This window comes from Chroicocephalus ridibundus, chromosome 23, assembly GCF_963924245.1.
Source record: "Chroicocephalus ridibundus chromosome 23, bChrRid1.1, whole genome shotgun sequence".
NCBI classification, from domain to species: Eukaryota; Metazoa; Chordata; class Aves; order Charadriiformes; family Laridae; genus Chroicocephalus; species Chroicocephalus ridibundus.
Window position 1 is genome coordinate 3,958,025 of NC_086306.1, and position 6,207 is coordinate 3,964,231.

Genomic DNA, 6,207 nt, shown 5'->3' on the forward strand with positions numbered 1-6,207 from the left:
ATAAATTGCCAGTCCTGGGCTAGGATATTTTAGAGAAAGCATGTACTTCAGTGCCCGACAGGCTGATTTCCCAGCTTTAGGGCTGTGCTCACACGCAGCATGGTTGCATAAGCCTCACTTATTCTAAAACAAACAAACAAAAAACCCCTGCTGAAAATGCATTAAAACTAAATGCACTGTAGCAAGGTTCGGTTCTGTTTCTTCTACTTGTAGCAGAAGGCGAGTGTCTGGGGTTGCTATACTGTCTTTGCACGCTCTGTTGTATTTCTTGTTTGCTAAATGCTACCAATTTATTTTGAACCATATGAAACAAAATTAAAAATCATTCTAGAGACTGATTTTTTTTAAAAGTTGTGTAATGCAAGTCTAATTTAAGTAAATTTCTTCAAAGGCACAGCAGACCCCTGTGCTCTCTGACTGGGTAGTGATGTGGTTATATCTTTAAATCTCTATATTCTACAGTAGATTTTTTTTTTCCCCATATAGAAAACCCCACCCATATCTCTGCAGTATCTGCAGCATGAATTAGAAAGTCCATTGGGACATCTAGGTCAGCATGAGCAGATCTGACATCAGCCTGCAGATTATGCCCACAATCAAAAGTGCTGCAGTTGTTTTTCTTTCCTCCCCCTCTTTGTACTAGGAAAAAACTATTCTCAAATGGCAATTCTAAGAAATGTTAAAATGCCTCTACAGACAGGCTTGTCAAAATGCCATTCTCTACATCAGAAAAACCTCCTATGCCTTGTGTGTAGAGAATATATATAATCCAATAATGTGTATTTGCTAATGCAGTATTGACTGGAATTCCGAAACCCAGCAGAGGAAGGAAGCTGAAAGCTGATGAAGATGCAGAGAGGAAAAATGAAACTGTGTTATCTGATAATAAGAGCTTTCAGCAGCAGAACTGGTGGCCGGATTCAGAGCTCAGTGGCATTGCTGTCTAACGAGAGCTACTCCACCAGCTTCACAGAATTGCTCTGTCTACTTCTATAAATGAATTTGCCCTGAATTAGCAAATCTATACCAAAATACCACTTCTTGCTTCTGTCCCCTGTCTGCCGAGCAGGCATTGCCTACATATTTTTTTTCTCCTTAGATCTGTATATTAAGACATAGCTCTGAATTCTCCAATTTCCTGTGCTTTTCACAACCTCAGGGGCTGTCTTTTACAGCCTTGTGCTATTTTTACAATACTCTAATTATGCTGGCCCCAGTGGAATTATGCCTGATACAGCCTAGGGTAAAACTAAACTTGAGCTCCCCAATTCTAACCCCAGTTATACATTGGTTTAATTCACTGGAATTAACCTTAATTTACCACGTTGTACCTTGGGACAAAAATTATCCCTCAGGATGTTGTTAAAGCAGCTGGGAATAGTCATGTTCCCTAGTAACTTGCTTTGAAGTGAGGTGGAAACCGTAAAGATTTCTATATTCCCTATAGAATGGGAACTTGTGTTTATATTTTCACTGTGGGCCATCTGAAAGTGGAGTAAGGTAGAGAGATTGCGCCTGAGAGGTTATGGCTTAAGTAGAGGTGACAGGCAGAGACTGGGAAAGGAAAGTAGCTGATGCGGAAAGAAGTCGAAAGATTAACTCGGGTTCGTTCTGCAGATCAGTGGCAGTTCTGGAAATACAATTCACATCTAGTGCCCAAGGCACACTCCCTGTTAGAAGAAAATCCCATGGTTTTTTTCACAGGGAGTTTTTGCACAGTCTAGCTAGCATTTTCCATCTAATCACAAACCATTACTTTCCAGGACAGAAAGTCTGGATTGTATCCTATGCCCCATGTTTCTCACCTGGTGAATATCTGTGTCTTTTCAACAAGCTGCAAGAGGTGCCTGCCTCTCTAGTGGCCTTAAATCCTGGTGATGGACCAGTAAATCTGCAGCTGGGTGCCTGAATCTGAGCGCAGTAAACTTAATCATGCTCATGCACAGACCGTACAGGGAAAACTGGGTGGCTTCATGTCAATCTGTGAAACAAGTGTGGGTTCATGTGTTTGATCTCAGCAGTACTGATGATCTAGTGAGGTATTCTGGTATCTTTTCCTGCTGCTAGGTACAGAATAGCAGAGCCAGATTTAAGCTGCAGAGAGAGATGCTGCTATGCTGGTAGTGGGATAAATAATAAATCAAAGCCAGATGGGATGGCTGTTTCTTAATCAAAGGCCAGTACTGGACTGTGCCTTTCTGTCACTTGAATGGTGACACGCTTGGATTACGGTCCAGAGGAACCTTTGTTCCCCTGCAGAGTCCCATTAGCTTCCCGTGGGCAAAACGGTCTGTCTTTGAGGACTCGGTTGCAGACTTTATCTTCTGCTAGAGATGACTATAAGTACTTTCTTTTATTATTTTCCTGACTTGAACACCTTCCAGTGCTTGAATGCAGTAAAAATGACATTTAGAGAGCAAATTTGGACATAATTCTAAGTTCTGAAGTATATTGGAATAGAAAACTCAGTGGAAGGACAGAGTAAAAAAAAAAAAATTAAATATCCTTCTAAAACCCATAACCTTTCTGTCCTATTAGAAGACAAATAGTTTTAAGTTTCTCTGCTTATATAAATGCAATACACTAACTTTATTATTGCTTTTTTTTCTTCTGGAAATTCCAGTATGACATGAAAAAGATGTCAGCTAAAGATCAGCTAATACTAAATTATGCTAATACTTTTCTTCTAACCTCTTTTTTTCTGATTATGGATCCAGGGTAGGGGGAATAAAAGCCTTGAATGTGATTGTCTGTAAAAGACTTTCATTAGCATATTTTTCTTGCAGTGCATGGCACATTACATGCCAGTAATGGAAACATAGGAGGGCAAAAGTTGATACTTTGGTGTAGCTTCTGTATGCCTAGATCAAATGGGAGATCTGTCTTTAATGACTGAGTGCTTCAGCAAAAAAAAAAATAAAAAATTCTATGCTTAAGTGTAAGGATTAGTGACATAATTTGACGGCAATAATTGGTTCGGAAGAGCTTGCACAAGAGGTACAGCATCAGTGTTAAGCATTACTTGTGAATGGAAACATAGGGAACTGGGGGAGGCAAAAAGATAATTTTGGGGTGAGGATGAGGGGAATGTGAGTTAGAGCCTGGCGAGGCTGGGTCAGCTGCTGTGCAACAACTGTGGAACAGCAACACTGTGGTTCCTCTCTGCCTCCTGACTCATCACACGCGTGCGAAGCCCAAACAGCTGTGCAGTGCAAAGCACACGAGGCTTGGAAATGAAGCCGCTAATTCTGCATACAGGTGGATGAGCCTTTCTGCTGTGGGGCAGTGAAAAGCTGGTAAAACTGGTGACCCTTGCAACAATCCATATCTTTACTTTTCCCCTTTAAGGCTTCACACTGTGACTTAAATAAGTGTCATTGGGCTCCCAGGCCTTGGGTGAATTTGACCTACAATGAATATGGATTATCTAATTTTGCAGCACCTGTTTAATGGATGCAATTAGAATGAAGTGCCTGGACTCACCTGGAGCTTGAGCCATGCTGAGAAGTGTTTGTATTTTGCTTTTATTGCTGGGTAACTATTAATTCTTTTTCCATTTCATATTCTGAAACTTCATTAATTAAAGCACCATTCTCTTACGAATGCAAAGAGTTTGCAGTGTCAAAGGCCATTGGGCTGAATATGCCCAAAGAGGACACCATACTGATAGATACTACGTTAAGGACCTGTGATTAGGTTATTAAATAGTAATGAGTAATTTTCTCCCAATTAGTGTGCTGCAGCTAAAATTATACCCTCTATTAAGGGGCTTCTGTCTTCCAAGGCACAGGACTTGTTTGTATCGGCCTCTTCCAAGCTCTGGCAGGTCAGTCGATGCTTCTCTGACAATAATGGAAAGTTAATTTAGTCTCTTTTGTGCCTGTGAGTTGTATCTGGCAAAGCCAAGGTGCAGCAGGAACTGCAGATTGACATTTCAAAATCATTTGAAAGCAGTGCTCCTCGTTTGCACGTGTGTTCTGAGCATACATGGTACACAGATGGGAATTAAACAACCAGCTCATCCCAGGATCTTGAGGTTTTTTTATGTACTCAGCCTCCCTCTTAGTTCGTATTTGGAATTATAACTAAATCTCCAGCTGAGTGAGCTGGCAGAGAGAAGAAAAAACCAGTTTATACCCAGAGCTGTGGTGGGGATGATTTCAAATGGAGACAACCACAGAACCCAGAACTGGAAATTATGACAAGGGAATCCCAGATTCTCTGCAAACTTTAGCGCTGTCCTTCGGTGCTCTACTCCAGCTCCTGAGTTTAACCATTTTGTTTCAAGAACTGTTTAACACCAGCAGTTTTACATTAAAAAAAACACAAACCCTGAAATCCTTAAGACTGTTCTTTCTTTGACCCAGAGATCTCCACTGCTGTCAGAATGCAATTAAAAAAAAAATCAACACAACCCCCCACAACGCTGCAGGAGGCAGCTGGGATGAGCTCAGAATATGGTCTGAAGGACAATAAGGTGCCCTGAGGACTGGTATATGAATCTGGAAGGTGTGCAAAGTAGCAGTCCATGAGGTAATGTGGCCATCCCTGCCGTATTCCTAATGGGCTGCCCTCCTGCTCTGCAGTGGAAAGAGGGAAGTTATGCTAAATGACAGCATCCAGCTGGGGCTGCTATTGCTTCAGTCACTCAATAGAAGAGGTTGGGTTTTAAAAAATATTTTATTGCAACCAAGAAGACTTTGAGCATGTGATTTATTTGCATTTTTAGAGCTGAAAATAACTCAATTTGTAAGAAACTTTTTCCTCTCTGCACTCAGTCCCTCAGCAGATAGCTCTGTTAACTCCAGCAGTCGACTCTAGTAGAGCTAGTGCTTTTACAATTAGGCCAGAACAAATCTCAAGCAGCGAGACCCCAGCCACACCAGTCACTGTGCAGACACGGTGCCAGCCCCAGTCAGCTGCTGGGGTGAGCAGAGAGAGGGTTGAAAGGAAAAATTTTGGGTTCGGAGCCATCGCAGCATGCAGGGAGAGCGGGCTGGGCTTGCTCCTGTGGTTCTACGGTTTTAGCCACACAACAGCCATGTCTCAGGTTGGCGGATTGTTTTGGAAGTGACATTAATTTGTGGTTACATCGCCCTCTGGTTTCATCACTGCTGTGTTTGTAAGAAGCCTGTTCCGCTGAAACAGCTGATGTAAAGCTTGGCCTCTGTGTTGTAGATTCAAGGGCAATATCAAATCATCTTAAAACAGCGCTGCCGCTTAAATCGCTTTAGTTGTCATGTCGAAGGCAAACCACTGTGAGCCTTATTCAACACTAAACTTAATGTATTATCTGTTTAAAAGTCTGAGCCAACGTCTGTGAAATGAATGGGGCTAAATGTGGGGTTGTCTGGTCTAGTACTTTCGGTTTAATGGTTGTCAGCCCTTAACATCGTAAAGTCAGTGTAACCAGATCACACGGCTCCTGACCCTTGAACTTGTTCTGGGCACCCAGTTATCCTTGGCTTAGTAGTACCTTCTGGATTGCAGCTTGGTGGATTGATGTGAATCTAGTCAAAATTGAAGATCACGGAGAGAGAAAAAAAGAGTCTGGAAAAAGGTGATGTGAAGGGATATAGGTAGTTCAGCAAGTTCAAATGCCTGCTGGAATCTGGAATCCACACAGGTACATGGAATGTATAATGTAATGATCCATCTGTGATGAAGTGTTGGCAATGATTTCTCTTGAATATGGATTGGCAAAAATCACTGTGCTATAGCTATGCTTCCCTAGCTATTAACTGAATAGCTGAGTTTGATATTTTTTTTTTTCTTCTGGCTGATTTTTCATATTTTTATTAGTGAAGATAGGTTCTAGCTGCTCTCACATTAGTGAGGCTCGGCAGCATGACTCAGAATTACACCAGTGCAATGTAGTTGAGGGCCAAGCCCATGAAGCCAAATCTCTGGGAGCGTAAATCAGCGCAGTTGAGGACGTGGGTCAGTTTTTACAACTGCAGGCCTGGCCCACAGTGTACATACAAAATCTGCCTGGAGGGTTCACCCAACGCTGACATTCGGTCTCTTGTTACAGTGACTGATTTAAAAGCCGCTTGCAGAGAAATTCAGGCTGCCTGGAACTTCGTGTTCTTTCCAGACAAATATTGTCTCATTAAGGAAGTAAATGATGATAACATCTTAAAACTTCAGCCGGGGTTTGTCTTTGAATGAGTTTTAGTCCTGACACTTTTTTTTTTCTAATAAGCT